General features: G+C 36.8%; 1 long non-coding RNA gene across 2 annotated transcripts in view; it reads left to right on the top strand.

Moving 5' to 3' along the window:
* The window catches only part of LOC139358005 (uncharacterized), a 52,732-nt gene extending 44,617 nt beyond the window's left edge, over nt 1-8,115 (top strand). For both annotated transcript variants that reach the window (XR_011612185.1, XR_011612186.1), the window contains one exon: nt 5,245-8,115. This is a non-coding gene — a long non-coding RNA (uncharacterized lncRNA). The remainder of the gene's footprint in view (nt 1-5,244) is intronic.
* The last annotated feature ends 3,973 nt before the right edge of the window (nt 8,116-12,088 follow it).

The following is a 12,088-nucleotide window of genomic DNA, read 5'->3' as shown; positions in this document are numbered from 1 at the left end:
TGGATTCTATTAATCTGTGTGTCTCTCCTTACACCAGTGCCGACTGCCAGTGCCATGCTTTTGTGATTACTGCAGCTGTGTAGGAAGCTTTGACATTGGGAAGCCCGAGTCCTTCAGCTCTGTTCTTCTGTTTTAAGATGGTTTTGACTATTCTGGATCCCTTGAATTCCATATTAATTTTTGTCTTGTCAGTTTCTGCAAAACTAATGGCTGGGATCATGACGAATATTGTGTTGAATCTTTAGATCAATTTGGGAAATATCATCTCAATAATATTAAATCTTCATATCTTAGTTCAAATGATATATTTTTATTTATTTAAATCTTGTTAAAATTTTTCAACAATATTTTATGGTTTTCAGAGTAAAGCTTTACATTTATTTTGTTAAATTAATTTTGATTTGATTAATTTCGTTTTGTCAAATCGTTTTATTCATGTTGATGCTTTTGCAAATGGAATGGTTTTTTATTTAATTTTTGGGCTTTTCATTACTAGGGCAAAAAATACGATTGATTTTGGATGTTGATGTTCACAAAATTCTTTATTAGCTCTAACAGTTTTCAGAAGTTTCCTCAGGATTTTACATACATAAGATGATGTTGTCTACAAATAAAGGTAGTTTTACTCCTTTCTTTCCAATCTAGATGCTTTCTATTTCTCTATCCTGCCTAACTGCCCTGGCCAGAACCTCCAGCACCATGGTAAATGGAGCGGCTGAAAGCGGAAATCACTGAGTTGTTCCTGATGTTAGGGGAAAGCGTTTAATTTTTTCACAGCACAATCTGATGTGTGCTGTGGGGTTTCCATGGCTGCCCCCTTCACCAAGTTAAGTTTTCTTCTACTCTTAGTTTTACAGGTTTTTAAAAGTTATTATTAAGGGGTAGTAGATTTTGTCATTTGTTTTATTCTTCATCTATTGAGATAATACCATATTTTTGTTATTTATTCTATTAACATGATGAATTACATCATTAGATTTTCACATGGTTAAAACAATCTTTTATTCTTGGGATAAATCCCACTTGCCCATTGCATATAATCCTTTTTTAAATGTTTCTAGATTTAGTTTTCTATTATTCTGTTGATGATTTTTGCATCTATAGTGTAGATAGGATTTGTTTTTATTCTATAATTGATGCAAAGGGAGACTTCCGGAAGTTCAGCACATTTCCAAGCTCATGCAGGTAGAAAATGAAGGAGCAAGATTCAAGCCTGAGATTAGTTGCAATGACGACTTTCAGTTTAGGTGACATATTTAGCTACTAAAACTAGGAATTCCAGATTAGAAGAAGAACGCTGTTTATTATTGTGACCTCATGAGGATTTAGTACTCCCCCAAAGAAAGACCATTTTCTCAACTGCCTTCCTTAAAAAAGAAAAAAGTCAGATTGTTTAAAAAACAAAAAAGCTCTAAATGCTAAAAATATCAATCAAGCCTTCTGCCTAGCTCTCCATAGGTGAAAATGACAAAGCTATATAAGAAAATAAATTAAATAATTATCTGTACCATAATAAAGAGGGATCTACCCCATAGTCTTATAGAGAATTCTTTTTGGAGTTTTTCAGGTTTAATTTCAGATTCCCAGTGGACAATTAACAATTTGAGATGTGCAAGTTACATAGGCATGTCACTCAGGACCGATAGATGTTTAAGTCTTGCAAATAAAATAAATGTTTCTACATTTTAAAAAGGCCACTTTGATTTCATGAATTATCATATATCTGTTACCTTTGGGTTTACAAATAGTGCCAATGTACAGCATGGTGACTGTAGTTAGTAATACTGTATTATGTATTGAAATTTGCTAAGAAAGTAGATTTTATGTGTTTCTTACTCCACACACAGACACACCCACAAAATGGTAACTGTGTGAGGTGATAAACATGTTGACTAGCTTGATTGTGTAATCATTTCACAATGTATACATATAGCAACACCCCACTTGTACATCTTCAATATATGTGATTTTTAATTTGTCATTTATGCCTTAATAAAGCTGGGGGAAAAAACAGTGCCGTGGAGCCACATATCAAAATATCTTTCTTTCTTATCTATTGAGTATCAAGCTAGTATGTGAAGAGTGGATGGAATACGTTATAGCATTACTGATACTCGGCTTTAATTAAAACTTCTTGATAAAACTTCTGTTTGGCATTATTTCAGTTAGCCAAGCCACTTTTATATTTCTCTTAAATTCCCTCAGCATCTGGTACAATGCTGGGTATATGTTAATCTGATTAAAATTAAAGAATGAATATAAAATTACTTCTATAACTTATAAAATACCATACAAATATGAGATGTCAATAATTAAGAATATAGTGATAAGAATGCAGTAAATATGTATTAAATTTAATGGCATTATAGTTCTAGATTATCTTATAATCAAAGTCATGTTAGTACACACAATATAATATAAAATTGGGTTCTTAATCATCTTTTGAAGATCATGATGAAGTCTAAACAAGACATTTAAATGTCCGTTGATCTAGAAATACCAGGTAACAGGTAAAAGCACAAGTAGAATGTATTTTTATTTATTTATTTATTTATTGAGGCAAGGTTTATCTGTGTTACCCAAGCTGCAGTGTGATTATGGCTCAGGGCACCTTGACCTCACTTGATCAACAAGTAATGTTCCCACCTTAGCCTCCTCAGTAGCTAGAACTCTAGACACATGCCACCATGCCTGGCTAAATTTTTTGGTTTTTATTTTTTGTTGAGATGGGGTCCCACTACGTTGCCCAGGCTGGTCTCAAACTCCTGTGCTCAAGCAGTCCTCCCACTTTGGTATCCCAGATTTCTGTGATTACAAGCCATGAGCCACTGCATGTAGACATAATTGATATAGAATATTAGCGACAGTGAAGACTCATATCGTCAGTGAGACTTTTTATGTACTTGTTCTGAGGAGAAACACTATGCTCTATGAGCCCTATTCAGAACAAGTTTGAAATGAAGTGTGAAATTAACAAAAAACACTACTCAGGTTGAGTGTAGAGAGTCATACAAGCACCTCATAGACTTAAGGACATTAAAGTTCGAGTTGCTCAGGGAAACAAAGTAAGTGGTGGTGATTGAACCACTTGAAATGTTCCTTCCTTTGTGCAAAAAATGGTGGATTGCCAATTTTCCTGATTTGCTAATATACAGTTGCTAAGTGTACTATTTCCTTTGGAAAAGAAGATGGTGTACCTTCTGTGGCAAATAAAAAGTTATTTTATTAGTTTGATGTTTTTACTGCAAGCAAATACAAACCCCAACACAAAGCAACTTAAACATTATTTTCACAAATCCAGAGGTAGGATGGTTATGTCAATGTTCCAACCATATCATTAGAACCTGGGTTTCCACATGTCTACTTGGCCTTCCCCAGGCACCGGCCTCCCACTGAGTTTACCTGTCTTCTTTATTGGAAACACCCATCAGGCCATCTGATTGGCCAGGATTGTGTCAGATGCTCCAGCCTAAACCCATCACTACCAAGGGGACTGAGAACTCTCATGAGTGCCTTAACTGGAGGAGGTAGAGACATGCTTAGCGACATCAGGGCTCTGCTCGCAGGAAAGAAGGGGAAGGATGTCGGGCAGACACATCTGCAGTAATGTTACGGTTCTCTGCTTAAATGAATGTCTTTTTCTTTTCTCCCAAACGATAAATAGTGATGTAATATTTTCAATGTGTTTTCTTCTTACCTGTAAGTTTAACTTTGATTTAGGATTTTTCTGACCCTTGGAGATAAGGATGACAGAAGCCTTGGGGAGAATAATGGCGGCACCATAACGAACTGGAGCTTTGTAATCAGAGTAATTTCATCTCTGGATTCGATTCTCAGTTAACGTGTGTGACTGCTATCTAAACTCCTCTTTCCACACGTCCCCCCTGGGGCCTTTTCTGATTGCAGCAGTTGTTTTTCGTATTATGCCTGCATTAAACATGAAATTTCAGCTGCCGGAATTGAGCTTGCCTTTTTCTGACAAGATTGCAAACAGCTTAGCTGCAGCCATTAGGATCAACATAAACAGTCTCGTGAAATGGGTAAATGAGTTCATGTGCGCAGGGCGGAAACCTCTTCAAATAAGGAGGCCACTACAAGAGGAGAAGTTAGTAGAGTGCCATCACTGTATACAAGAAAGGATGCAAGAAGTATACCTGGGTCTTGTTCAGAGAGACTGGAACATGTCCATCGAAACACCAGTCATATCGTTGGGCTGACATTATTCCCCACCCCCTTCTCAAGGGTTAGGACTGGCTTAGATGGAGCAATGAGGATGGGAAATAGTTTTGGTGGCCCCATCAGTGAGGTCTTCTTGATCCTCTCTCAAATCTGTCTCAATACGACGTCACAGCTGCAAAGACTCAAATTTGACTTCCAAACACTTGAAAAGTAATACGCCTTAAGTAGTGAATTGGCAGAAAAAATAACATTGACTAACATGAAAGACTTCATTCAGATCCTCTTTGGAAAACCCTGTCTTGTTCCGGTCTGTGTGATAGCTGCTCCAATCTCACTCTGCTGGCAAGCAGTTAAAACCTGTAAGGACCTAGCCCACCACCTGCTGTTTGCTCACCATCTCCTCACTCTCTCCCCACTTGCCCCTGCAATTCTCCAGTCTGGGTTTCTCAACATGAGTGCTGCTGACACGTGTCACCAGAGAATTCTTCATTGTCAGGGGCTGTCTTCATTGTAGAAGGGTAATGAGCTTCTATGGCCTTTACCCACTACACACAAATAACATTTACCAAAAGTGCAGGCAAAATGCAGACCCAAAAAGTCCAGGGTATATTGCCAAATTCTCTGAAATTGCCAAATTCTCAGAATCCTCTGGTGACACGTGTCAGCAGCACTCATGTTGAGAAACCCAGACTGGAGAATTACAGGGGCAAGTGGGGAGAGAGTGAGGAGATGGTGAACTTTCAGCAAACAGCAGGTGGTGGGCTAGGTCCTTATAGGCTTTAATTGCTTGCCAGCAGAGTGAGATTGGAGTAGCTGCCACACAGACTGGTACAAGATAGGGGTTTCCAAAGAGGATCTGAGGACAAATCACCCCTGATTAAGAACCACAGCTGTAAGTAGTCTGTGCCTTCTTCGGGTTTCTGGATCTATCCTTTTCTGTAACCTCTCCCATTTATTTTTCCATCTCCCACATCCTCCAAGCAAAACAAACAAAAATAAATAATCAGAACACATCCTATTTAGAAGGTCATCAATTAAAGTTTATTTTTCTCCTTTTCCATGTAGAGTCAAATGGAAATCAAGACAAGAATTCCAGTGTGAATACCAGGGGAGCAGTATGTTTGGATTTCCAAAACAAGGGGCCAGAAGAAGAATATCAGGTGCAAAGCAGGAGATAAGGAGTCCAGGAAAGTAGAAAAGTGGAAGCAGAGAGCAAGATGGAATGAAACAGAAGATTCAGGTCTAAGATCTGAAGCAACAAATGAATTGTGCCAGCTGCTGATTCTTTGTGAATGCTCCCCACAAGAAGTAGGGGCGCTGGGTCATTCTGGAGGGAACTAGGGTGGGACAGAAAGCAGAGAAGACCAAGAATAAAGGTTATGTGGGCAAGGCTACAGGAGAAGCAGCGGGAGGAAGAACAGACGGGCTGGACTAAAAACGGAATTAGGTAAACCACATTGGACACCATCCTAAGGCAACGTTTCAGGTGTGGTCAAAAACATACAAAAGTACACTAATAAATTTTTATACTTTGTCAACGTGTTACACTTAGGAAGTGTAACATTAAGAAAAAACCTTTTACTAATTTAATTTTAGAGAAAGAAACTTATACTCATGGGAGGAGGAAAATGTCTAGCTTCAGTTGGAAACAGCAAAGAACTTAAAAACATTAAAAATAAAATCAAAGAATATCACAAGTCAATAAATGGCTTACAGCAACAACAGAGAAAGAGGAGTATGAGGAGTATGGTTCTAAGGGAAATGGTGGTCACCAGCTGGCTTGGTGTGTCGGTGGCCTAGAGGACGAGGGAGGCGTCGGCTGAGCACCTGTGCTATATCAGGTTCTTGCTCAGCACATCGCATTGGATAGCTCACTCAACACCCACAAAAGCCCCAGGAAAGATTATCTGCCCCATGTTACAGACGAGGAAACTGACGACTCCTACTTGACTGAGGGGTTGCAATATCAAGCAGCAGAACCAAGATGCAAATCTTCATCCCATTCTTCAAAGGAACACTCTATCCTTAACCACACTTTTTCCTTTCAGGAGGTTTTGTTGTTTACAAATATACCTGTATTTATTTTTCTGTATTTGTTTGTTTATTTTGAGACAGGATCTCACTCTATTGTCCAGGCCTCAATTTCCAGGGCTCAAGTGATCCACCTCAGCCTCCTGAGTAGCTGGGACTGCCAGCATGCACCACCATGCCCAACTAATTTTTGTATTTTTAGTAGAGTTGGGGTTTCCCCATATTACCCAGGCTGGCCTCGAACTCCTGGCCTCAAGTGATGCTCTCACCTTGGCCTCCCCAAATGCTGGGATTACAGATGTAAGCCACTGCACTCAGCCTCTCTGTATTTATCTATTGCATAAAACTCTTCTCTTTTGGGATGACAGAGAAGAAGTATTGATTAATCACACTATTTTGAACTTCAGTTTAATATTCTTCTGTAAAAAGTAGACAACTCCTAAGTACACAATTCAAGAAATAATATCCAAGTTATTACACGCACTAAACTACCACCAAGGTCAAGAAATAGAACATTATTAGTACACCAAAATCTCCCATATTGTCTTATTTCCCGTCTCCTAGAAAGTACCCACTATTCTAACTTCTAAAATCATAGATGATATTTCTTTTAAAAATTTTTAAGTATATATAGAATGATACAGCATCAATTATTTTCTTTTGGTTTGGCTTCATTTGCTAAAAATTTTGTTTGTAAGATTTATCCATGATCCTACGTATATTCACCAGACAGTCCTCTGTTGTGTCAGCATGCCACAATTTATGTGTCTGCTCGATTTTGGAAGGACATTTCATAAAATGAGTTGGGGCTTAATACATTCAGTCCTCCTATGAGCATTCTATGTTTTTCCTTTTATAAATCCACTTGCCCATTTCTGTTGGGAAGTAAAATTGCTGAATATATACATGCACAGTTTAAAGTAGAGATTGCTAATTTTCAAAGAGTTTTCAAACTACACCAATGTAATGGTAGTTTATTTTATTTGTTGTACAGTTTTTTATCATATAATATTCCATGGATATATTAGGTTGGTGCAAAAGCAATTGCGTTTTTTGCCATTACCTAGTATCTATGAATTCTACTTTTCATGTTTTTTTGTGCCCATGTACAATCATTTTATACAAACACACACATGCACATACACAAATTTAATAGATCACACCAACAGTATTCTAGAATAGCTGTACAACACTGTGTATGAGAGTGTTCAATTGTCCCTTACAAACTTTCTTGGAGACAATTTATTTTCAATCCATTGTCACAGATCTTCAACAATTGTCTTAGATGCAGCCTACTGTTGTGGTTACCATGATAGACTTTGGGCCTAGAGTACTTGAGTTGAATTCAAGTTTTGCCACTTACCATAGGATCCAGCAATCTCACGATGGAGTTTATATCCCCAAAAAATGAAACCAGTATGCAAATAAATACTGAATACCGAATACTAAATACTATAGTATTGCAGCACTATTCACAATTGTCAAGATATGGAATCAACTGACGTGCCCATGGGTGGATGAGTGAATAAAGAAAATGTAGCACAGAAGAGAATGAAATCCTGTCCTTCACAACAGCATGATGAGCCTGGAGGACATTATGTAGAGTGAAATAAGCCAGGACCAGAAAGATAAACACTGTATGTTCTCACTCATATGTGGAATCACTTAGTTTTTTAGCACTTCCCTCTGTCTCTCCATATGAAAAATGGAAATGATGATAACAAAAATACCTTATAGAATTACTAAATCAACAAATGAATTAATACCTGTAAGACATTTAGAATACTACTTGGCATATTATAAATTGTATGTTAAATACGAAGTTAAATGTTCTATTTTTCTGATATGTGTCTCTATATAAATATAGTGGACATTATAAAGATGCATAATAAATGCTTACTTAATATGATTATACTGCTTTCTTAATTTATCAAGTTCAGTCATTATCTACAAAATGTATTTTATAATAGATAAAGATGTAGCAGTTTTACATCCCACGTATCTCTGCCAGCATGGTTATGTCATAATCTTTGTTTAAATTAATAAATATTAATTACATCATGTATTTGTTTTTCTAGGGATATTTGCTGTAGCAAAGTACCACAAACTGCATGGCTTCAAGCAACAGAAATGTATTAACTCATAATTCTGGGGGCTACAGTTCCAAAATCAAGTTGTCAGCAGGGCGGTGCTCTGTCTAAGATCTCTTACACACTGCTTGATTACTGGCAATCCTTGGCATTTCTTGGCTTGCAGTTATGTAACTCCAATCACTGCGTTCTTCATCACATGGTGTTCTCTCTGTGTCTCTCTTTCCACTCGTTTTGTAAAGACACCCATCACATTGGATTAGGGCCCATCCTCATGACCTTATCTTCACATGATTATAGCTCTAAAGACCCTGTTTCCAAATACAGTCACATTCTGATGTATTTTCAAGGTTAGGATTTTAACATATCTTTTGTGAGGACATAATTCAATTCATGACACGGTATTATGTAAATAGTGTTCATGGCAATAGCAGTAGAAATCTTTGCCTATATCACTCTACATATTTTTAAAAATCGTTTTTCCAGTGATCCATCAGATATGCAGTACTTTTAATCACTTTACTCCAAATAATCCATTGTAGCAAATAATCGGTCACTTCATGTCCTGAATACTTCCTTTCCAGAGCTTTGTATTCTTTTCCAATTTTTACTTTTTTTTTGTCTAGACCTACTATATAGCTGTCATACAGAAACTTAGTTCACAATTCTTTTGTGTTAGAGTTAATGTTTCCTGTTTTCTATATCTTGCTCTTTCATAACTTACTTTCACCTTTCATTGAAATGTATTCTTCCTTATGTTACTAAGAAACAAGACATGATGGTCAAATTTTCTGAATCCTTAAATTTTTAAAAATTCTCCTATTATTCTATTTCCATAGTCATTGTATAGCTTAGCTAGGTATAAAATTGCAAATATTTTTTCTTCAAAATTTGAAGGTAAGGCTTTGTTTATTATCTAGCATAATATATCTTCCTTAAAAAGGCCAATGTCTTTCTAATTCTTGATCTCTTGGATGGAATTGAATGCTTTCCTCTCTGTCTTTATGGTAGTCTTAAAAGTTAATCCTCTTATACTGTTCCCATTCATAGACATAGGTATTTAATATATATGTAATTGACTTTCTATATTCCTAATTTTAATGTTTTTTCTTGTCTCCTGATTGTTCTATTTTCATAACATACTGCTCTTATTTTATAGATACAATGTCTTTTCTTAGTATTCTAAACTTTATAACCTTAAAAATTTTCTTTTCCTTAATGCATTATCTCTGTTCTCTTCATACCCACTCATTGCACTTGTCTTAACTGCATTTTTTGTGTGTGTGTGTTGAAAACTGATTGCAAGTGTAAAGAGATATCTGACTGTTTAGATTTGCACATAGTATAGTGACAAGCTGATTAGGAGCTCTGAATGTGTGGGTAAGACTTATTCATTGCTTAGCATCATTGCAGATTGATCAGCCTGCAAGGCAAGCATTTACTTTTAGGACTCTGAATGTACTTGGGTAAAATCGGGACTATTTAGTTTCTCCAGAGAATAATTATCTAATCTCTTGTTTGGATATTATGACTGGGGGTATATGTTCTAGGAGCTGAATTGTTAATTCTTTTAGGGGCTGTCTTTAAAATCATATTTAAAAGACCACTATTTTCTCAGCCCCACATTTTACTTTCTTTTTCTATAAAATAAACCTACATTCAATTTTCTAGCTGTGTGCATGGGGATTACATGGAGGCTGATTAGTATTATTCTGAATACACACAGTCAGGAAAATGTGGCATCTCCATTCACAGATGTGCAGTTGGTGCACCTGTTTCCATCTCTACACATCATCTCCTCACTTCACTGATACCGATACCAACAATTTCTGAGATTTTTCACATGATTTGCTTGGCAAATCAGTTTTCTCCTCTTTGATATCAGCCTATACAGATATTTTATTTGTAGCTTCATCCTCCCTCCTTAAAAAATGTGACTTCTCCATCCATATTTTGTATCATTTTGGTTGCTATAGATTTAAGTATTTTTTTTAAATTCCCCACTATTATAGAAAGAAAATACGTAAATATATGTGGTCAATCTGTCGTCATTGACCAGAAGACAATTTAGGGTTTTAATCTTGATGTTCCTCAAGAATTTTCTGTAAATGATTTAACACAACTGGAATGTGTTTTAGTGAATGGTGTGAGAGAAGGACTTACGTATTGTTCAATAACTCCAATTTTACCAGCAGCAATTATTGAATAACACTTATTCAATAACAATTATTGAATACTTTTCCAAAGATATGTGAGGCTTCTCTTAAGTTCTTAAAATATATGTTGAGTTCTGTTACAGAGCTTTCTCTGTTTCCTTTTTAATAGCATTGTTTTCTTTGATATTAAAATTATACTTATTCATTTTAGAAAATTTGCAAAATATATAAAACTACAACATGAATATACAAACTACCATCTCCCCCCTGCACTGTTTATTTCTTCAAGTATTATAAAGCATATGTGCATAATTTAAGCTTAAAATAGGAGCTTGTTTATGTTATTAGGCAAACTTCTTCAGTCACTTAACATTATATAGTGAACAGTTTCTTATTGCATTAACTTTTTGTAGTATGATTTGTAATTGCTTAACAGTATTTAATCGTATAGATATATCAAAATTTATTTCTTTATATAGTTTGCCAGCACTGGATATTATGCAAACTTTAAGCTTTCTATTTCCAGTTCTAAAACCATTCCTCCTCTTAGCTTGTGGTTCTTGGATACTTGTGAAATAACTTTTTTCCCTCTCTGTTTACTAGGAAAGAAAAACAATATATTGTTGGTTTTTTCTTTCTAAGATCTAAAGTCTTTCTAACTAACTGACCACTACATTCTATGTCAGAAATACTGATTTGATTTTGGAGCTGTATACAATTTCTACCAGCATCTTTTAAGCAGCTGTTACAATGGGTCCCCTTGCTATTTGTAGAACCTGAGCCACAATCTCTGGCCTTTGGAATGGCTGTTTTCTCCACCAGCACACTGACCCTCCAGACACCCTCACCGTGGAGTCCCACCATCCCCTTCCCCCATCTTTGCTCACACATCACCATCCGGACGAAGTCTACCCCAGCCACTCCAACCTCTGGCTCAGTGCTCTTACCCTCCTTCTGCCCTGCTTGACTTGTCTTTTTCCATAGCAGTCATCATATTCAAATGCATGATATAACTTGTTTATTATGCCTATTTATAATTATTGCCTCTCCATACCAGAAGGTGACCTCCATGAGGACAGATATCTTTATTTCAATCACTGATAACTCTGAGCACCTACAACAGTTCTTGACACAGGACAGATGCTCAATAAATCTGTTTTGAATGAAGGACATACATTCTATTCTTATTCTAAAATATACTTTATTTATATTCTTTTATTCAGTCAGCACCAACTGGGCACCTGCAGCCAGGCCCTACACAGGGGATGAACTGACATGAGTGGCTGATCCTCACTGTCACTGTCAAAGAGGTTGCAGTCAAGTGGGGGTGATACCAGAGGGGTCCAGGGAAGGGGTCAGGGGAGAAGAAGCTTGGTCTGTATGCAAATGCATGTAGAGAGAGGGGCTGAAAAGCACAGCTTGTTGGAAAGCCCAAGTCATGAAGCCTTGCTGGTATAGGGCTGTTGACTGGAATGTGGCAGGAGGGTAGGAGTCACATGCCCCAGATCAGGGAGCGTCTTCCGAATGGAGTGTGCACTGCACTGGGTGATAGTTGAGGGTGGTTGAGGGATTTGAAGTTGCATGATTAAATATACATTCTAAAAGGTCACTTTGAGCCTCTGTGAGGATGAA

Source organism: Macaca nemestrina, chromosome 13, assembly GCF_043159975.1.
Source record: "Macaca nemestrina isolate mMacNem1 chromosome 13, mMacNem.hap1, whole genome shotgun sequence".
Classification (NCBI taxonomy): Eukaryota; Metazoa; Chordata; class Mammalia; order Primates; family Cercopithecidae; genus Macaca; species Macaca nemestrina.
Note: the sequence above shows the minus strand (reverse complement) of the source record. Positions and strands in the feature narration are given on the sequence as shown.